Source organism: Panthera uncia, assembly GCF_023721935.1.
Source record: "Panthera uncia isolate 11264 chromosome B2 unlocalized genomic scaffold, Puncia_PCG_1.0 HiC_scaffold_24, whole genome shotgun sequence".
NCBI classification, from domain to species: Eukaryota; Metazoa; Chordata; class Mammalia; order Carnivora; family Felidae; genus Panthera; species Panthera uncia.
In genome coordinates, this window is record NW_026057580.1 from 106,162,395 (window position 1) to 106,185,558 (window position 23,164).

At 36.6% G+C, this 23,164-nt stretch overlaps 1 long non-coding RNA gene across 5 annotated transcripts; it reads right to left on the reverse strand.

The window, feature by feature from the left end:
- Positions 1-282: 282 nt before the first annotated feature.
- LOC125938147 (uncharacterized) lies at positions 283-22,893 on the reverse strand. 5 transcript variants are annotated; one of them, XR_007462630.1, is made up of 4 exons: positions 22,849-22,893; positions 17,767-17,823; positions 12,427-12,496; positions 10,561-10,659 (listed from the first exon to the last, which is right to left on the reverse strand). It is a non-coding gene; the product is annotated as an uncharacterized LOC125938147 (long non-coding RNA). The 5 variants fall into 5 exon arrangements; XR_007462627.1 differs by lacking the exon at positions 22,849-22,893 and adding an exon at positions 22,267-22,474; XR_007462629.1 differs by lacking the exons at positions 10,561-10,659; positions 12,427-12,496 and adding an exon at positions 283-505.
- Positions 22,894-23,164: the final 271 nt, after the last annotated feature.

A 23,164-nucleotide genomic window follows, 5' to 3' on the forward strand; every position in this document is an offset into this window, starting at 1 on the left:
CCCAAGATTCAGAGTATTCTCAAAACTGGTCAGCAATCAAACCATGTTACTGCAGTACAGTTCATTCATTCTCACATCTCCTAGGAACATTTTACAACTTCTCTGCCCTCTGTACTTCTCTAACACCTCCTCCCTCATCTTCATTCTCAGATGATCACATTGCTGCAAACTTTTCTTGGAAAAATTGAAGCAACGAATACTACAGAATTTCTACAGATTACTATCTCTACATTCTTCCACCTCTTGTGTTCACTGATCCTATATTTTGTTCCTAATCCATTCAACAGATTTATTAGGTATCTCCTAATAAGGGAGGTCTTGGGGATACAAACATGAACAGGCATTGTTCTTGCCTTCATAGAGTTCACAGCCTCGCCATTGGATTCAGCAGTCTTCTTGAGAATGACTCGTCATTCTATCAGAGAATGGATAACTTCATCACCTCTGTCTCTGTCATTTGCTCAAGAGTTAGAACCAGCAAACTCCCTCTTCAGCTTTTATCCACCTGACACAGAAAGAAGAATAAAGTGGAACATAATTATTCAAATTATAAAGTATGGAGATCATCTTATAATTACAAAGAAAAAAAGTGTGGCACTGTTAATTACTGCAAATGATTAAGATTGTTGATTGAGAGGTGATGAGTACCTGCACTTAAGGGCTGGCCTGTCCCATGACGATGGCATAGTGCCATCTGGTGGATGCCAATTCTGGCTCACAATGTGATCTACCAGAAAAGAAGTTTCAAGAGGTGTATAATTGTATGAACAGTTCTGCTTTCTAAATCATTTCTGAGTTCAAAAGTACTCAAATATTTAACCTTGTCCAAATCAGTAGAGATTCAATCTGAGAGAAGTAACCCAGTGTCTCAAAATGAATGATTTTGAGAGCTGGAAGGGATATGGGCCAATCTTTTTGGCCATTTTACAGATGACAAAACTGAGGCCCAGACACCTTATATGACTTTTAAAGGTAATATCATGAGAGCTGGATGGAACTGGATCTAGGAATCTTAATCAGTTATCTTTCTTCTACATCTATATTTTATTCCTTATTTTACAGTTAGCTGGCTGATTATATAGTAGGCAATATTATTACATAGTACTATAGTATATAAATTATATTTTTATAACTTTTTAGGGATAGAGATGAGAGGTATTCTAATGCAATTTTCTTTTTCATTTCACTGATGATAATTAGCTAAGAACACATTCATGTTTTCTGACTCAGAGTGCAGTCCTCTTTCCTTAAATGCCGTCTAAAAGATGATCTCAAATGTAAAAATGGCTGGTTAATAATGATCCTAAATAAACAAACAAAAACTTTGAGCTTATAATTAAATTGGTATCTTGAGGGGCGCCTGGGCGGCTCAGTCGGGTAAGTTTCCAACTCTTGATCACAGCTTGGGTCATGATCTTACAGTTTGAGTTCGAGCCCCCCATTGGGCTCTGTGTTGATGGTGGGGAGCCTGTTTGGAATTGTCTCTCTTTCTTTCTGCCCCTCCCCCTACTGGTGCTCTCTCTCTCTCTCTCTCTCTCTCCCAACATAAATAAATAAACGTAAACAATTTTTTAATTGCTATTTTGAATTTCTGACAGTTTACAATAGTATTATTTTTAGTTTTAAAAATAACCAATTATTATATTTCTGAAGAGCAGTGTTTTCTTACAAAAGCTAGAGTAAGTTTAGTTTTCCATTAATTCCTGGAAAAATTACTTCTTCCTATTGTCAAATAGTAACATTAAAGAACAAACAGATGCTTCTGTATTTTGTTGTTAGGGACCAAAATAATGAGATGGGTATACTTGGAAATTTGAAAATATGCAGTCATGCATATGTTAACTAACTTGAATTTAAATAATAATAAAAAAAAGGAGAGTGGGGGAGAGGGGCCTGGGGTTGGAAGGAGGGAGGGAGACACAGGGAATTTTGATTCTGGGGAGAATGGTGAAAGGGCATCCATCCAATTCTGTTTATAGTTATTACTTACATGATGAGAATCTGCAGCAAAAAAAAAAAAAACTTGTAAAGGAGAATATTAAGAATGACACAAGAGGGGCACCTAGGTAGCTCGGTCAAAAACAAAAACAAAAACAAAACAAAGAAAGAGAAAAGGTGGAAACAACGCAAATGTCTATCATATGATTTGTGGATAAATCAGATGTGGTGTGTTTTTTATGAGAGAATATTATTCAGCAAAAATAATAATGAAGTGCTTGTACATGATGACCTAAATGAGCTTCAAAAATAAAATGCTAAGTGAGAGAAACCAGTCACAGGGGACTTCATGTTGTATTATCCCATTTACATGAAATGTCCAGAATGGGGAAATCTATAAAAATGGAGTAGATCGGTGGTTGCCTAAGGCTCAGAAGGGTAATGAGGGAGACTGAAGGAGAAAATGGCTAAGGAGTGCATTCCCCTTTATGGGGTAATGAAAGTGTCCTAAAATTGATTGCCATGATGGAGGCACAAAGTTGTGCATTAGTAAAAGCTGCCAGTTTTCCAACTTATGTGGGTGAACGGTATGGTCTATAAATTATATCTCAATAAAACTGTTTCTTCAGAAAGCAAAAAAAAAAAAATCATTAAATGATTCTTTAAAGTTGGTCCTCATAATGTCACCTGTTAACTACTGCATTGGAGACATAGCAGTTAGAAAGTCAAAGCTGATTAAAAAGGGGAGGTGGAATAAAAATCAAAGGATAAGGTAAACAATCATACTTAAATACACACAAGACCACTTTTAAACCACAAAAATATTGAAATAGTGATTTCCTAGGTAGACTTTTATATTTTGTTTTTATTGCTAAGTCAATTTAAGATTCTAATAGAAGGTCTCTTGCAATAGAGATTAATATGCAAACCTAATACTTCACTCCCCAGTGAGAAGATGATGATTGAAATCGATGGTGGCTGCAAAAATCAGAGTTGGTTAATGTCACTAAAGAGAACGATCAGAGGTTCTGTGAAATTGTGTTTTTGTGCAGCAGACTGCTTAAAATGTCCTCTGACAGTGTTTATAATATTGAACTGATCAACTAATAAAGGATTTCTTAGATTAAATACAGAGAATTCTTCAGTATAAGAGGCAGTGGAGTATAGTAGCTAAAAGCACAGCGTTTTGAGCAAAATTTCTAGATTTTGGGTGTGAGCTTTTACAATTTCTAACCATGTAACCTGAACTGTTCTGTACCTCAGTTTCTCCGTTAGTAAAATTTCAGGAATAATGCTGCATGCTTCATGGTGTTCTTGTGAAGATGAAGAGCTGATTTACAAGAGTCACTTACACCAGTGCCTAGCAACTAGTAGTCACTATAGGACAACACATTAAGATATTAATATCAATAGGATAAATCAAAATTCCCAATAAACTTATTTAGTTTTACTCATCCTCAAAGTTTTGCAGCAATATGGACTTTAGCAGCAATACATACTTTTATAATTAAGATGATTTTAACAACATGAACAACAAAAAACAAACAGAGCATACGAGTAAGACTTAATGATCTTAAAATTCAGAAAGCCTGGAATTTTATTTTGCCTGTGTGACTTTCAGTAAGTCATTTAACCGACCTTAGTAAAATTTGCCAATAATTCTGATCCTTGTAAAAGACATGACCAAAGGATGAAATTAAGTGATAAATAAAAAAATATTAGAAAGTGATTTCATCACTGGAGAAAATGCAAATATTATTATTAAGACTATACAAGATTTACCTTGGTGGAAATGTATAGAAATTCCCTTCCTCAAAGAATAAGAGACCACTCCATTTAAGAGATTACTTCCAATGCCATTTAAAAATCATGTCTTCCATTTGAAGATTGCAAATTGAATCTATCCTTACTCTATTCCCTGACATATTAAATTAAAATGACAATGAAATATTTATAAAGAGATGGATTCCTAGCAATCTGAGAATGAGACAAAGGTCATTAACAACCCAAAGATTTTGAAAAATTTCTGAAAGATAGAGAGAAGACGGGATTGTGACAATCTAAAGCTGAGACAGCAATATGGAGCAAACACAGAATATGGCTAGATTGCACATGAAAGCCCTTTTCGCCCTGCTCAGCTATGGAGAGACTCCAAATTCTGGATAAGAAGGCATTAAGGGTTGGAGGGGGAAAGGGTGCTATAATAGTGATAACCAAAGGGTCAACAACACAAATAGTGGCAAAGTCTCTGCTCTTCCTACCTCAGGCATGCAGCTGAGTTATCGTTGCCCAAGTTACCCTGGAAGAATAATCACAGAAGCAAATTTCTCAAATTGTGACCTTCTAACCCCTTGTATCAGAGCTATTAAAAATTCAGTATCAGTGGGGCGCCTGGGTGGCTCAGTCGGTTGAGCGGCCGACTTCGGCTCAGGTCACGATCTCGCGGTCCGTGGGTTCGAGCCCCGCGTCGTGCTCTGTGCTGACGGCTCGGAGCCTGGAGCTGCTTCCGATTCTGTGCCTCCCTCTCTCTCTGCCCCTCCCCCATTCATGCTCTGTCTCTCTCTGTCTCAAAAATAAATAAACGTTAAAAAAAAATTAAAAAAAAATTCAATATCAGTATCACACTTGTAGCAACTTACTAAAAATCCAGAGAGTGTATTCCATTCAAGAGCTACTCCATTGAGATTCTGGGGCAACACATTAGAATATGTATTTTAAACAAGTTTCTCAAGTGATTTTTCTGCTTCCCGTTATATTTTGAGAATTACCACACTAAAGAAAATGAACCACCTGACTTGTAGTGGCAAGGTTTCCTTTAAAATGTGTTGAAAGCCTGTAGTACGTTTCTTATTCTGACCAAGATGGAGTGACAGGAGCCAGAGTTACCCTCCCATCTGAAAAAAAATTTTTTTGACAAGTTTTTCAGAAACTGGACATCAAGTAGTATAGGATTACTGAGGGAGGAGACATAAATGAGGTGAAGCCTATGATTATCTCGACTGACCACCCAGTTTACTGACTACAGAGCAGGAAGGCAAACCAAGGTGGAGCCCACTGAGAGAGCAAGAATCTATAGATCTGCCCAGGGCTGAGTACTTCTTTGCTGAGTACTGATTAGCACGTGTGTGGAGGCAAGAGAAAGAAATACTGAAAAGAAGCAAAAGCATTGATTCTTGGTCTCATACAGAGCCAGCACGAATTTGTTTTCCTACCCAAGAGGGAAAACATACTTCATAGGGTTCTGGGTGGAACACACAGAAAGTTCTTGCCTCAAGAATGGGGAAAAATTAGCCCTCTACTAAAGGCTTCCCTGGTCCCATCGAACATTATAAATAAGACATGAAGGGATCAGACACATTCCAAGTCATTTAACTACATTTTAGAACCCAGCTGAAAAATATTTGTAGTAATACAAAAACATCCATCATTCAGGAGTTAAAATTCAAAATATATGGCATCCAATAAAAATTACCAAGCATGCAAAGACACAGGAAAGGTGCCAAAGCAATTCAATGGGGGGAAAGGAAATTTTTTTCAACAAATGGTGTTGAAACAATTTTACAGCCATATGTTAAAATGTTAACCTCAACCCTGACCTCAGACTTTATATAAAAACTAACCCAAAATGAGTTGTTGCCCTAAAAATAATAGCTAAAAACTATAAAATCTGTAGACAAACCCAGAAGGATATAGCGATTCTAGGTTTGACAAAGATTTCTTAAATATGATGTAAATTGATGGAAAAGACTATATATTGGACTTCATCAAAATTAAATACTTTTATTCTTTAAGGGATCTTTGCAAATGGAAAGGCAAAGCTATCACGTGGGGGAAAATATTTCCAAAATATTTAGCCAACAAAGGAATTTTATCTATAATATGTAGTGAACTATGATAATTCAATAAGACAAAAAATCCAATGAAAATGGGCAAAAGATTTGGACTATTTGACTAGTGTGTGTGCGTGTCTGTGTGTGTGTCTGTGTACACACAGATGATGTTGAACATTTTTTCAGGTATATCTATTTCTTAATGGCAAATAAACACCTAGAAAATGCTCAACATCATTAATAATTAGGGAAATACAAATTAAAACCACAACAATATACGACTATACTCTCAGTAGAATGAATGGCTACAATGAAGAGGTTTACCAACACCAAGTCTTGGTGAAGATGTTTACCAAGTGGTTCTCATACACTGCTGGGCATAATGTGAGATGATACAACCACTTGGAAAATAGTTTGGCAGCTTCATAAAAAGTTAAATTTTCACTTAGCATTTGCCCCCTAGGCATTCCACCTCTATGTATTTACTTAAGGGGAAAGAAAGCCTGCCTTTATACGAAAATGTGGATATGCATGTCCACAGTAGTTTTATTTGTAATAGCCAAGAACTGGAAACAACCCAATGTCCATCAGTGAGAGAATGAATAAAAAAGCTGTGATATATCCATGCCGTGTAATACCACTCAGCAAAAAAAGGAATGGATCGTGGATAAATGCAACAGAATAGATGCAACTCACAATCCTTATGTTGAGTTAAAGAAGCAAGACAAAAAGAGTACAAACTGTACGATTCCATTTATATAAAATTATAGGAAGTAAAAACTAATCCATGGTGTCAGAAATCCTGTCAGTGATTGCCTGGGGCTGGGGTAGGGGCAGGAGATGAAATTGCAAAAGGGCGTGTGAAAACTATTGAGGTTGATTGATGTGTTAATTATCTTGATTGTGGCAATCCTTTCCATGAGGTATTCATGTCAAAACTCCTCAAATTTCCACTTGTGTATCTGTGGTTTATTGTATTTCCCCCTAGGTTCCCTCCTTGGGGCCAATGCACCCATCCCTGAGCCACTGAGAATATTGGTTTCTTAAAAGTCACCACTCTATTCTTCTCAGGGAACGGCTCTCAGAAACAGAGAAATGCACCACCCGAAGTTTTAACCCCTGGCAGAGGATCCAGAAGGATAATAAGTGGTTGGTACAGAAGTAAAATGTTTGAGCCATCTTGCTTCAACTTGGGACTACTTTGGAGGGTCAAACAGAGCTCCGGAGCTTCCCATAGGATCAACTAAGGTTTCATTTACAACCCCACTGAGGGCCAGCTCTTTCCGGGGTCCCATCCTTCCTTCTTCACTTTTTATAGTCTCTATTTTAAGACCACTCCTGAACACTTCATACCTCTGGGTCTATCACCATGGAAACTATGCCAAGCTATTTGGTCTCAGGATTGGTATAGGAAACAGACATTACATAGAATTTTAGTGTTGGGTCTTTTATCAGCTGTCTGGCAATTATTGGTGGAAAATAGGATTATGGGTAGCTCTGGCATGTTGTTAAAATATTCACCAGTGGTAACATGGAATGTGTAATTGGAGGGCATTCACTGGCTGATGCTCAGTGTCTCCAGTACTTGAGAAGTATGATGGAAAGGATTAACTATATAAGGACTATGAATTGGGAAGCAGTTGCCGAGTGTGTTTGATTCATGTATTTAGAACAATGATGGTTCACTGATGATCCAAGGCAAAATTTAAAAGGCATAGTCTTTTTGCCATACTTAAAGAAAACTTGCTGTACCAGGAGTGTGTGCCTCAATTTGGGACAACTTTGAAGGGCCATCCCAGTTCAATAGCTCCTGGTAGGATCGGCCACAGCATTGTCAATCAGCTTCTGTTTCTGCTCATTGAGGCCATGTTCACTTCCTTCCAGCTGTATCTCCCAAGAGCATTCCCCAGTGAGATATCTGCGTGTGACTTCTTGCAGTTTTCCCGAAAAACGCAATTCAAGGCCTGTCCCTGCCATTTGCAGCTAAGCTGTCCCTTTTCCATATACACAGAGTTCACCTTCTGTGTCCTTTAGTGCAGTTGGGCCATTGGGAAAACAGGACACAGGCTTATATAACAGAAACAAAACTGGTCCAACCCAACTCTGTACAGCAACCAGGGACTTCATTCATAAACGTGATTAATACTCAGAGATTTCTAGACTTTTGAAGGGGAGCAAGAGCTCAAAAAGAAAGATGCAGATGAATCAAAGGACATTTATCCCTTGAGGAAAGAGAGCTAACTGGGCAAGAGAAGAGGGGGAGGCTAAACATCCAGTTGGTATTTTTGACCTAGCAGTGATCTGTGTTTTCATCAGTCTTTCCTCTGATTACCTCTGAGATTGAACAACTTTTTATATTCTTAGAGTCCATTTGTGTGTTCTCTTCTGTGACTCTCTGGTATATAGTGTTTGGTAATGTGTTGGCTGCACTACACGTATCTAAATACCCCAGAGAAAAAAGATTTTGCTTGTTTGATACCGTTCTTGTTTTTTTCTTACTTACCTTTAGAGTTCTCTTGATTTCTTTCTCTCTCTTTCTGCTTTGTTTTGAACCAATATTCTTTTTTTCTAAGGATAATGTTCTTTTCTAAGGATGTGTTCTTTATGTTATCATAATACAGGAATCACTTTTGATGAGAAGTTTTGGTGGGAAGAGTGCCTTTTTTATTGGAGTCTCAACTAAAAGCAGATTCCCAATGGGCAGAAACAATAATTCAGGAGTCGCTGACATTTAATTCTATTAAATGTCCTCCCTTGGCCGTTCTGTTTGAGGTCCTTTGTACATAACCAAATCATAATCAATTATCAATAATCAATTAGTGCATATGCTACATATATCATAAGATGTTCTTCACTAGATACACCCTAGTCCATCAGTGGTGTTTAAAAAAGAGAGAGGGAGGGAGAAACAGAAACAGAGAGGAATTTGTGTAGAGTGCATAGGCTCAGGATTGCGAGACAATTTAGAAGTAGTCATTTGGGTACAAAGAATGTGCAAAATAATGATGATTATTAAGTATTTCAGATCTAGTCCCAAGCTAAGTATGAAGAGAAAAATTCAGTATCTCTGGAAAGGATGGATGGTCCCCTACAATTTACTTAATCTTTATTCTTCATTCAATATCACTGGGGAGGCCGTTCATAGAATGAAATGATTAAGGCATCAGTCTCTGTGGAGCTTTGGCCTGTATTTGAATCCCAGCTGTGTGTTTTTTAGGCAAATCACTTCACTTCTCAGAACCTCAGCTTCTTTGTCTTGGAAAGGGGAATAGCAGTAATACCTGCTTTCTGGGGTAGCTGTTTGGATTAAATTTAGGAGAACAATACATAGAGCATAGCAACACTGTGTGGATAAGATATTGTGATCATTTTTAAGATTGCTACTAGATAAATATAGTAATATTCAGATATCAATTTAAAAAACCATTTGGAACAATGTTTAATTTTGGTGTAAATGAAAGGGGGCCTTAAAATGAGTAATAGTAAGTTTCATAGAAATCTCATTTGGTTTTATTTATTCCATGACTTGGAAAAATTTAGTGTAAGTCTAACTCACTTGCTGAAAATTAGCTTTTAAATCTTTAAACTTGTAAACTGCATCATCCAATTATTTTAGATAGATAAGCACATTTAACTAATATGCTTTCTACCAAGATTCTCTCGTGTAGACATTACATTAAACTGGATAAGATATTAATTGTCTAGAGTTTTATTATAGACTAGCACAACAGAGCTAAATGTGGTCTATGCTTAATCGTTCATGATTTAAGCAAGTTCTAAATATGACTCAATGCTTCTGTTAGGTTAGCTTTAAAACCAGGTCTAGATTTCAAGATATATATACTGTATCTATATATCATATATATGTATATATATTTTAATTTTTAATGTGTATATGTTTTAATTTTGTTTATTTATTTATTTATTTATTTAGTGCTGATGTGGGGCTTGATCCAATGAACTGTGAGATCATGACCTGAGCTGTAATCAAGAGTCAGACGTTCAACTGACTGAGCCACTGGCACCCCAAAATATATTTTTCAAAATACTACCTAGTACCTAGTATTACCTAGTAAATTTTGTTTTTCTAAATTCTTTATTTTACTTGTTAGAATTGATTGAAATGCTACTTTGAGTATGCTGTATGCTTTATATTATACACCTTTTATTGTATTTGGTGTCTAGATATCTTATGGTGTCATTTATATCAAAGAATGTAGTTGAAACAGATTTTTTGCTTTAGTTTCAAATGGGAACATCTATTTGGGAGGACAGTTCTTTGATTTGGGGTTAACATCCTCTTTGCCTCACATAACGTCAATTGATTCTCTGAATTCCTTTAGTTTGTGGTTTGTATGAAACTTTTGTTTATGGTTTCTGCTTTTCCGTATGCCATGTAGATTTCTTTGTTGCTCTTCAGCTTTCTAAAATATACTTTTAATTTTATTTTTTTATTTCACCTAATTTTCTTTGGCAGCTCATGTAATTTTGGAACACTATAAAATGACTACTTGGAACATTCATCTCCATGCCCCTTTTATGAGGTTTTGTTGAAACAAAATTCAGGGGTGGTAAACCAGCTGTTCCAGATAGCTGCCTTCACCAAAAATTTGAAAATAATTAGAGAGGAAAAAAAACAGCCTTTGGAATAAATCTACCCTTATTCTCCTCTTGTTTCTGTCTTTGCTCTACTTTTCAATAAGCCCTTCCCATCAGGAGTTCCCTTGGAAACAAAACTTACTGACCTTCTACTTATTGAGTTATTTCCCATGTATCCTTACCTCAAAGACCACCTTGGCCACACTTTCTTTCCATATTCACTATTCGTTCTTGAATCTTAGATCCAAATCACCGTTAGCTGGTTCATTGAGGAGACAAAGATGTTTGTTGACTTTAAGTGGAAGGAAGAAGCAAGGGATGAAAGAAATCTCTGAACACAAACCATGAACTTCTTGATTATATGTATTTACATTGGGAAGAAAATTTTAAGAGAAGCAGGTGATATTATTATTACAGGCTTAATTTCATTGATAAAGCCTTGGATAACAGCATAAACTGAGAAATCTTTGCTATGATAACAACCTGAGCCTAAGGGCTCAGAGAATGGAAAAAAGGACAAGTTGTTTTCCTGGACAATTTTGTATTATGCAGTTTTTCTATGGGGATTAGTGTCTCTGTTTGCCATTAGGGCCACATACTTCATTGTTTTTCCTTCTGTCCTCTCATTCATGAAAAATTCTAGTCTTTGACACAGAACTTCACAATATTGCTCATGTGACATATTCTAGTGTTTCATACATTGAGAGATCAGTGTAGAAGGATCAGTGTAGTTCTTTGTTTATCACACCTAGTTAGCAAGTCAGCTGAAGTGGCCTGGCTTTTAGGTAGATTGGCCAATGAATCCTTTCTCTTTCCTTCTCTCTTGACTTTTAAAATTCTGTACGGCCAGCCAGAGGCTGTTAATAATTTCCAAGGATTATATGTGGGTTTTAGTGGGAAGAAAGTCCCCAATTAAGCTGCTGGTTCAAAATGCACACCAAAACTGTAGTTCTAGATATTATCTCGGCTAATTATATATCTGTGCTTTGATTTCTATTTATGTTAATTGAATATAAATTTCTCAGTAAATCTATCAGGATGATTGGTAATAAGCAGAGCCAAAGTTGGAAGTTCCTATGTCTATGGCCTTCTTAACTAATACTTAAACAAACAAACAAACAAACAAAACTTTTTATTTCTAAGACTTTATGCAAGTTGTCAAATATTAAAACGTCTCTTTTAAGTGTATAAAAAGTTTTGGTTTGTATATGCTATATATTGTTATTTTTTTCTTTTAAGCTTCTGTAATGTTTAAATATATGCTTGGTTGGAGATTGTGTTATTTTTTGAGTCCAGAAATGTTCATTAGCAACTTTGCAGGGAGTAAACGTAACTCTGCTATATGCATGTATTTAGTTTCAACTGGAGAGGAAAAGAACATTTTCAGTAGATAAAATTATTCTCTACGCCTTTCAGAAAATCTGTGAGGGTAATTATGAAAAGAGCATAATTATGCAAGCCACTAAATGCATTTCCAAAATAGCAGGACACTTATCATTTATTTATTTTAAATATTATGATGGATTAATAAAATGAATATATACAAAGGGAATGTTTATTAAGAATAGCAAGCCAGTAGAGTATAGAGACAATAAGTAGCAGTGAAAGATGCAAGTGATACTTCTCAGTGTGCTCAGTCTTATTATTTATTTTTTTTCTGGATTCTGGGGTAAAATGTATGATATTTATTGGTCCTTCCTAACATCCTTCCAAAATGGCTTTTTTAAGAATTTTCACCGTGAAGGGAAGAAAAGGGGAAAATAGAGTGATAGTGACCTAGTGAAGGATGTGTTGATTACTGTATTAAATATAAACACCTAGAATGAGTACATTGGAGATCCAGAAAAAGAGTTGTCTAGGGATAGGAAAAATGTTAATCCAATCTCCAAAGGAGATTGAACAGTACTTATCTCTTCTAAAAGATTGTAAAATACCCTACCTTCCCTTTGCTGGGGACAAAACCTTTCCTTCCCTCTACCCTTCAAGATTCTTTGGCTGGTCTAAGAATTAAATTGACATGAGAGAGATTAACAGGAGAAAATCAAATTTAATTACGTACATACGGCAGTTCTGTAAAATTCTGAGGCCTCCGGGCAGTCAGGCATTTGAGGCTTACATGCCATCTAGAGCTAAGGAGAAGGGGTTAAGGGTTAAGGGTCTGAGACTGCAAAGGGGAGGAAGACAATTCACAGGAAGATGATAAAGACTACATGTTTGGTAAACAGTTTTTGCAAGACCACTTGACAACAATGGGAGGTAGAGAGAAATTTTAACAGATTTTGCTAGGTTGCTCCCTGTTTACCATACCTAGTTCATATTATACCAGTAGTTACCTATGTGATAGCTCTCTTCCTGGAGCGGTTCCACTATCTAAATTCTTTTAGATAGGTTGGAGGAAGGTCAAGTGTTCTTCCCAAGCCTTCTGCTTCTGAGAAATGATTGGCTTAAACAAATTCATGCCAAAGACATTTTGAGGGGGCAAATTTTGCTCCCCTATACTTTCATTTCATATTCTGGATTTATTGAGATGATTTGGGCTATTAAAGAATGATAATATCATCTCATCATCATTATTTAATCAGCATGGCTTACCTTATTGTTTTTTTTTTTTTTAATTTTTTTTTAATGTTTATTTATTTTTGAGACAGACAGAGACAGAGCATGAACGGGGGAGGGTCAGAGAGAGGGAGACACAGAATCTGAAACAGGCTCCAGGCTCTGAGCTGTCAGCACAGAGCCCAACGCGGGGCTTGAACTCACTGACCATGAGATCATGACCTGAGCCGAAGTCGGCCGCTCAACCGACTGAGCCACCCAGGCGCCCCATGGCTTACCTTATTGTTGAGTATGTGCCATTCATAGCTCTAAGCACTTCGCAAGTACTAAAAAATTTAATCCTCACAAATAACCCTGTGAGATAGCTGTGACACAGGTCAATGTTAGTATTAATTTATTTTTGTATAGTTAATTTATTTTTCATTAATTTTTATAGAAGTCCTTCATGATGTACATTAATATTTGAATTGAGCTTTATACCATTTTAAAATATACTTATCAGACTTTAGTTCACTTTTACTGATTTCATAGACCACTGTTTTTAAATTTCATAATTTCATTTTTGTTTAGATCATAATTTTTATTAATTTCTGTTTTCTGTGGAATATTTCATTGACAGGTTTTTATTTACGAGAAAACATGGGAAAGTTTTGCATCATTGGCCATGTCTAAGAATGTCCTTAGGCATGAATAAAAGCTAGATTAAAAGTTGAATTTTTACAATAAATATTGCCCACTTGAAATGTGTTCTACTATTTGTTACAGTGGAAGACTCATCAGATGGCCAATTCAGTTTTTAATTTTTCTTTGTCAATAAGTTATTTGTTACTAGCTGGATGGTTGTAAAATTTTTTCTTAATTCCATAAATTTAAAAACAAAATAAACATATTTTGACATGGATATCTGGATATCCTGTCATTAGTGTTGCTTGGTGCTCAGTTGAGTTCTGCCCTGAAGTTGCAAGCCTTTCTTCTGGCTTTAATGTTGGTATCTTCCTCTATTTTATGAAGCCCTGCATAAAAATTGATGTTTATTCTTTTATTGTCCTATTTTTAGTTCCTTGCAGAGTACCTGACATATTTGTTAAAGTCTTTGAATTCTTGAATGAATTGTTCTAGCAGCTGAGAGAATAATATTTAGAGCTTTCAACTGGTAATGCAGGGTCTAAAGAACCATCAAGAGACTGAGATAAAAAAATCTATGTAAGAAGTTTATCTCTCCAGTGAAATGTATGAACACCAGATTCGAGTTATTTCTGTCAGAAATGGTAATGTCAATACATTATAGTATTATCAATAGTCAAAGCTTCAACAGTCATCAATCAATAGATTATAACCTCATCAGGAAGCCTGTGGGGCATTCATTTAGATGCTGCCAGAATTCTGACAATTGTGTTTTTATTTAAAATTCTGGACATCTTTGTTACAACTTCATTTGGAAAAACGGTGTCAAGCCTGCAAAAGTCTAAGCTAGCTTGTTTATTCACAGCCATACATTTTCATAAATGATAAAGAGATACTAGAAGGAGTTTATCATTTTATTGGTCTCTGACCCAGGTCAAGAAGTTAGTAGTTTCACAAAGGGAATTTGTAATGTTGCCAGATGATGAAATTGATAACTGGGTGCTTTGGTAGGACCTTTGAGTTGGTGTAGCTCTTCTGTCTATTTGATGGTGATGCTCTATCCGGTTATCTTCTGCTATTGCTATCATTTACTGATATTAAGTAAACATATGTCTTTTGCTTGTGACTCTTGAAACAAGAGGGTTTTTGTTATTTTTGTTTTTTTTTTGTTGTTGTTAAACAATCATCTTGGCTCTTGTGACATCTGCTCAGATTGGAGGAGAAAAGTGAGCAGTGGGCATAGATGGGAAAGAAGGGGAGAGAGAAAACTAGTGTAAAATGGAAACCATTGGTGAAGTTTGAGGGATGGGGGCACAAGACGTTGAGAACATTGAGTGAGTGAATAAATAGCCAAAGAGAAGATAAATATGTTTGTTTTGTATGCTAGACGCCCTAAGTACAAATACACTTCAAGGAAGAAAAAAAAATCTTCAGACAATTACTAAATAAAATTGTTTCAATAAAATACTGCTCTTATTGTCAAAATAAAAACCATTCCTGCTGACCCGCATATAACATTTTGGGTCTAAGAAATATATCCTCAGATGAAAGAACTATTAATGTATCTTACTTTCCCCATGACACTCATATTATACAGGGGAAGTAATCACATGGTCAGTCTGTTCTGGGGAAGCTCAGTCAATCATCACGTGTTCTCTAACCTCTGCCTTACAAGTAAAATGATAGCAGTGCAAGAAAAGTAACATGCCAGAGATTTAGCATGCAGGGATGGAGTCTGTAACATGGATCAGTTTCATTCCCTTTTAAACAAGCTCATTTTATGTATGAATGAGTGTGAAATACTCCCATGGTTGGCCTGAGGAAGGGAGGTATTCATGACCATAACACTATTGCTGATATTAAAATTTAAATAAAAGAAAATTACATAAATCAATTCATCTTTTATAATCAGAAGGGTTTTTAACCTTTTAAAAATAGTATGTTTATCATTGAATTTGGTCTTTAATTTTAAAATAATCATGTATTTATATGTGTTAGGTCATTGATAATGGCATAATTACTTTTATCAAAAATGGCAGAAAATGAAATGCACTTTGACTTTTAGGAAAGAGCACATGAGAGTATCATGGCAATATATATACCAAAAGAGAGACCTGGAAATCCTAGAATTTGGGGAAGAGTTACTTGCCTTGTAAGTTCCTCAAATGTTGAGATCTACATCTCATTGGGAGATAAGGGGAGGTGTAACAATGTAATCATGAGCATATGAAAAGAGAGCGGGTGTTGCTGGCATTAAAGGCCCTTCATTGAAAGAGATAAAGAGACCTGTAATAACTGTACTTTCTGATGGAAGCTGGTTCAATGAAGGGGTATGAATGGATGTGGAGGAATAACAACACCATATCACACTGTTGACTGAATGCAGCTATAATGAGTAGAATCCTCCTACTCCTGGAACTGGTCAACTATGGACAATTACCAAAATGGGGAATACTGAAGCAACTTGTTGGTGGTCCGGTAGAAGAGTCAATTTTGGTTATGCTAAATTCTTGAGATCGTGTATTAGACAGGCAGGTGGTGACATCAAAAGGATATTTAAATGGAAGGACCTGGAATTCAGGAGGGAGAGGATAAAAATATGTGAGTTGTTAGAATATAGGTAGAATTTAGTAAGTCTGGGACAAGAGGTGAATAAGGCATTCATTTCCAGTGCAGAATTTAAGGGAAGGGCACCAAAACCCTAGTAATCAACATAAAGAATCTTTTAACTCAACATTTTAAAAATAAAAATAATGTAAAAGTCCATGAGGAAAATATCAAAATTTTACATGTCTTAATGGGACTGGTTGTGATTTACTTAAAGAATGAGTTTAGATAGAGAAGAAAATTAATCCAAGGACTAAACTCTGAAACATTTAAATGTTTTGGCACTGGAGAGATGAGAAGGAACCAAGAAACACAGAAAGAATGGCCAGAGAACCAGTTGGGAGTGTTTCTGAATGCAAGGAGGTGAAAGCCCAGGAAGGAGGTAGTGTTTAGCTGTGTCATTAGATCACAGAGGTTGAGTGGATAAAGTCTAGATTACAAATAAATTAAGAGATCTTTCGTGATCTTGGTGAGAACTGTTTCAGTTGTGTGTTGGGGACAAAAGCTTGACTGGGGTAAAAGAGAGAGAGCACAGGAGAGCAGTCAGGACAACACTTTTGAGTTTTGTTTTTATTTTTCAGTTTGCACAATGTGATTTTTTTTAAGGTGTAAAATGTGATTTCACAGATGTATAGACTGAAATGATGATCACAATCAAGCTAATGTAACACATATATCGCCTTACTAGTTATCATTGTGTGTGTGTTTGTGTGTGTGTGTGTGTGTGTGTGTGTGTGGTGAGAACATTCTAGGTCTACTCCCTTAGCAAATTTCAAGTGTGCAATACAGTGTTAGTAACTGAAATCCCCATGCCCTACACTAGGTCTCCAGAACTTATTCATCTTATAACTGTTAAGTTTATACCCTTTGACCAACATCTCCCCATCCTCTTCCTACCCTCCTGAAGTCTCTAGAAACTGCTGTCCAATTCTCTGGTCCTATGGTTTGCCTTTTTTCAGATTCTACACATAAGCTTTGCTCTAAGGGATAGCAGGGAAGGAGTGACAAGGAAAAGAGGATTTGAGGTAAAGGGAGAGACTTCCTTCAAAGATAGAGGTAACATATTCTGTTGGTGACACAGGAATGCGACAGTAAATGTGGGGAATTGATAATGTGAGGGTATGGAATATAACGACAGGAGGAATAACCTTGAGTAGGTGATAGGAGCTAAGGGACCTACTGTGTGGAAGACCTGGCTTTATGAAGGTGCGTGGACAGTTCACTCATTGCAATAATAGGGAAGACAAAGAGGACACCAGAAAGGAAGTTACCAGAAATCCTTCTATATAATTATTTACAAAATTGAATATTTTAAGTCAACTTTTTTTCAAAGGATGCATCCACCTGTCCTCCATACTCCATTTGATACAGTCCATTACCCCATTCTATATTTAAAAAGGAAAAAAAACAGAATCCATCAAATGTGAACTCTCCATAACTTTTAATCTCTGACCAAACTTAGCTGCAATAACACTAATCCTTCTTTCCCCCTAAGAGAATCCCCAGTGAAAGTTGACTTTCCTCCTGAGATCCATTTCTTCCTGCGCTGTGGATTCTATCCCCTTTCGTCAGTACACACACACCTTGCTCCCTCCATTATTCCACTTCTTACCTGTATCTTTATCTTCCCCATGTTTTCAAGTCCCTCCCTTGCTCAGGTCACTCCCGCCTAAAAGAAAATAAATGCCTTCTTTAATCCTATATTACTTTAAAAAATCCCTACATAATTCCCTTTTCCTTTGTAGCCATTTCCTTTGTAGCCATTTCTCTTTGTAGCTATTTTACTTTTTAATCCAATTTTTAAAAATTGAGGTACAATTGACTTCTAATATTATATGAGTTTCAGGCGTACAACGTAATGGTTCAGTATTTGTATATATTGCAAAGTTATCACCACACGAAGTCTAGTTAACATCCATCACCATACATAGTTACAAATTTTTTCTTGTGATGAGTTACAATGTTACAGTATTTTTCTTGTGACCAGGACTCTTAACATCTACTCTCTTAGCAATTTCCAAATATGGAATTGTGTATTCTTCACTGTGCTCACCATAATCTACATTCCATCCCCATGACTTATATACTTTATAACTGGAAGTTTGTGCCTTTTCATATTGTACCACTGTACCACTCGCACTGTAAACATTACCAGAGCAATTATTCTAATCACCAGTTAATAATTTCATGGGTTATTTTTATTAATTAATAATAACATTATTAGCCGAAGTATGAACTACTTCAAATATGCAGAAAGGTATAAATAAATAAGATGAAGTTAACCCACAAAAGAATAACCAAAAGGTATAAATAAATAAGATTAACTTAACCCATAAAAGAATAACCAAACATGAGAAATTCAACAAATCGAATCATAATGCCCTTTGTATACCTCTTCACCTGTGTTTCTTTCTACTAACCCCGAGAGAACAGGCAACTCTCTTGAATTCATTTATCCACCTCATAGGTATTTTTCTCTATCTTTTAAGGCAAATCTATGTATGCCCAGAAAATCTGATTTTTCTTTGCATGTCTCAACATTTTATATTAATTTTATCAGACTGTGTGCATCCTGCCACTTTTTCTCTTCCATTAAGTTTATTTGTGAGATTTGTCCATGCAGGTGCCTGGATCTCTAGGTGTTCATTTTAATGGTCAAGTGATATTTATTACATGAATACCACTAGAGGTACATTGCATTCCAAATGAACGGATACTGGTGTTGTTTCCAGTTTTCTTTCATTCAAAAATCTTGTGATGAATATGTTTGAAGTTTCCTTATAAACAAGTTGGGTGTTTCTCGAGTGCAATAGTGCTCAAAGTGTGGTTTGGGGCCTGTGAGGTCAGTTATTAATTATGAAGCAATAATTATAGTTTTCACGCTCATTGTCTCATGACTGCAGAATGGAGTTTTCCAGAGGTAACACGGCACGTGCTATGACTACAAATACGATGTGGAAGGTGGGTAGGAGAACTCCAGTTGTCTTCTATTAACAGGCAGTAAAAAGATTTGCAAAACTGTAAAACCATGCCTCCCTTTCAATCGTTTTGTTTTTAAAAATGTAGTCATTTTACGAAAAATGTATTATGTGTTAGTGTGATTGGTTTGTTGTTTTGATTTTTAAAAATTAAACCGTGTTTGTAAATTTTCTGTTTTAATTTCTAATATGTTAAATATTTTTTTCTTTCTGTGGTATTCCTGTACAGTCACCCTCTTCACCCCACAATCTCTGGCAAGCATTGTTCTGCTCTTAAATCTCTATAGTTCATCCTTTCAAGAATGTCCCATAATGGGAATCACATAGTATCTAATACATTAAATATTGATGAATATAATCCTTATAAATGAATATTCTGCATGTCCATCATCCTCAATACATTTTAAGGCGATAAAAGGTTCAAATATAAAAGTAGTCTAACTTCTGCTATGGTGTATACATTTAAGATTTGAATTGCTTTGCTTGTGGTAATGCGTTATCACATTTCCTAGATATTGTCTATATGCTCTCGAAATCAATATCATCTGAGAATTAGGTGCTGTTTTTGCGCCTTGGCAATGTTTGGTATTGGCACAGATGTACAATTGTTGCCATTCATTGAGAGCACACTGGTGTTTCCTTGTGGTTTAACTTTGCATTTCTGTCTTTACGAGTATGATAGAGCATTCTGTCCCATTCTTTTTGACCACTGGCTTTCCTCTTCTGAGAACTGAATATATGTTAGGTATCACAGGATATTAAGTGACATGCTATAAAATTAATTCTCTGATGTACAATTACCAGAACATAGGATAATTCCATCACATTTTGCTTCTCTCACCATGCATGGATAGTCACTTTGCATGCTTTTTGGAACCACCTGGAAGCTGAATGCACCTTTTCCCAGGGTCCTTGCAGGAGTTTAAATCCTATGGGGGAGAATGCCCCCATAGTGATAAACTCTCATTTATCTAAATCTATGATTTGTGCATCTTGGTCTCGTACATTTAGAATCCAGTCTCAGGCTTATTCTCTGGACTCCTGAATGTACACATTGGATAATTCCTGAACTTCCTTCCAAGTACAGTCCCATTTCTCCCTTAGGAGAAGCAGGAAAGCTGACTGGTGAGGGTGAGTCATGGCACTGTTTATTGACTTCGTGATCAAGAGGAGATGTAGAAGGCAGAAGCTTGGGGTGGGAGAGTGCATGCTTTCTTGCAGGCGTGAGAACCTTCATCCCCTTCAAGCAAGAGGGGAGTGCTAAACTTCAACAAGTGGTGCTTGTTTCTGCTGGCACCACGCATTAAGGGGAATCCTGGAATTCAACAGTTTTAAGTGCATCAAACTAAGTAATCCCATTCCAAGTGTCAGGGCTCCTTCCTTTTTCAGCCAGGACTCTGACCTTGGCATATAGGCAAGTGTTTCAGATTGTTGAAGTTCTTCTATTCTAATATTAAGTTCTATATCTACCCTTCACCTTGCTTTGCTGTCAGGTGTAGGAGGGAACAATGTCTTTAGGAGCTAAAAGGAGAATTCTGAATTTCGCTCTTTGTTTTGCCTACGATGCATGCTCAGTGATTAGTTACATGTTTTCCTCAAAATCATCATTGGCACTTATCAATAATTCCAATTCCATTGTTTTATGGTCACAATTGACTCCATATTTGTCCTTTGCCAGGTATATTATAGCTGCTAATGCAGTATCTCAAGCTGGAATAGTATCCAGGTTCACTGCCCATGAAAATTTCAACACTCTCATTGCTACTTTTTGCCAGGGACCGTGTGTTGCAGCTGCCAGTGATGGAGTCTTCTTAGCCTTCTGGATGACAAGGATCCTAAGCCTAAGTTCCATGTTTACCATCTACTTCCTCAAGTTACTTCTAAAACCAACTGCCACAAATTAATTTCCCTGGGCAACATGTGGGAAACTTATTAGGGAATACCTTTAAGATTATCTCTTGGGGAAGGGAAGAAGGTAGGAGTGGAGAAGAGGAAGAAATTCAGTACCAATGTAGTTCCAGTGAAGACCCCCTTTGCCTCCAGCTTAAGCGGGAACTCTCCTTCAGAACTGAGTGAGGGGGCCAGGCCTTTATAACAATGTTAGTCAGTCATTGGTTGCAGGATACCCTGGGAAGGTGGAATGCCCCAGGACCTGTCAGCTGTTATGCCCAAAGCTGAGGGCTGTCTGTCCTCAGTTCTCCCAGCAGGTGGATTAACATGTCTTTCATTCCAAAAGGAGGGTCTAATCCATGGCACATCGTGTGTCCACCATGCCAAGCTTTCAGCTATTTCTGTTCTGTTAAGTCACCACTTTTCTGCACCACTTCTTTACTCTTGGTTTCTAACACTTTGTCTACTCACATCTCCTCTACAATCATCTTTGTTTTTGTGAGTTTATTCCTTAAAAGAAAATACCACTTAAATGTAATTTCAGGAGGGTGTCGGTAGTAAACAGAAGTAAACACATGTGTTTCATACACTCTAAAAAACCCAAAATCTGATTGGGGAAGCATGAAAGACACTGTTGCTATTTCTAACACGTGTTGTCCCAGCTTTTATTTCTTTGGTTTTAGATCTAGGTGCTTATCCAGCATCACCTTGGGCATATGAACGGGATAGGAGCTGCACTGGCCAGAATCCTAGTATTGATTATCTTTTCTAGTTTCTAAGGTTGTCAAACGACCTTATCACAGCAGAGAAATGTATCTTATTCTGCAACATAGGGGATGAGGCCATGACACACACAATACCCTGAAAAACCTTTCTCCCTTAACCATGTGGTCCACCTGTCATTAACTCCTCTCTCTTTCTCGGGAGAGGAATGGATTCACAGCAACAGACACAGAGAAACACCGTTCTGCTACTTAATTGCATTCTGACTCTATACTACTTATTCTGGTATCCTGGGGAAATATTTATTACATCCATATTCAATTTAAGAATGAAGAAGCCCCAAGGAATTACACACTAATATTTTAGAAAGCGGGTCCTTACCATTTCTAATATTCCCTTAAAACAATACAGTTAGTATGAGCCACAAAATTTAGAGCTTGGCCTGCAGCCTGTTATGAGAAAATTCCACTCAGCTTTAGGCTGCAGTGTATCATTTTGTCAAAAATGCAGCTCATACTTACCATCTTCTGTGTTGTATGCCTTCATTTCAGGCAGAGCTCTTATCCAATCCCAATTTAGCTGCACCCACTTCTCTATACCACTGACAAACTCAGTGGGGATGGTTTCCCCAGGATTTTTTTTTTTTCAATTGAAGTACCATCTAGAAATGAAGGAACACTCTGTTAACTCCACACAGTTGGAGTTGATTCAGAATGAAGCTACTTGATTTCCACCCTGGAGGGAAAGAATAAATAATGATGAAATTGTCACTCAAAAATAAAGTGTTACAATTTTTCAATCCCCTTTATTCAACGAGAGGTAATTAGCTTTAGTAGTGAATTGGTTATTTTACTGGTAAGGATTTTCAGGTAAACCGAAACCAGTGGAGGTTAAATTGTGTGCCTAAAGTCACACAATTTTCCAGTGAGTGACAGAGTTGGGAGGAGAGCCCCAATGTCATGGTGCCTAGAATTGCTGTCTTTCTAATAACAATTAAGAGATGACCGTCTGATTATTTGCTTCTTGTGTTAGATAGTGATTGGTCACATTCTAGTCACTCTAACTTTTCCTTACTAATTTTTTTTCTTGTCTATTGCACTCACTTGCCCATTGTAAGTTTCCACAAGTGTTGAAATGAGGAGACTTACTCTCTTCCATTGCTACTATGACAACCTATCTAGTCTATTATGACCTTTTAGAACCTTTATGAACATTGTTTTTGCTCATTAGCTTCTGTTCTTTACCTGTATGCCATCTATTGGTAATGAAACATGACTCTGATCTTTCAACACATTATACCGTCAGTTCAAGTCTTTCTATTACACAAGTTCATGGTTCCGTATGTCGTGTATAACTTTTAGAACCGTATTTTCTTATTCAACAACATTTATCTCAAGTGATAATTATGTTTTATATTAA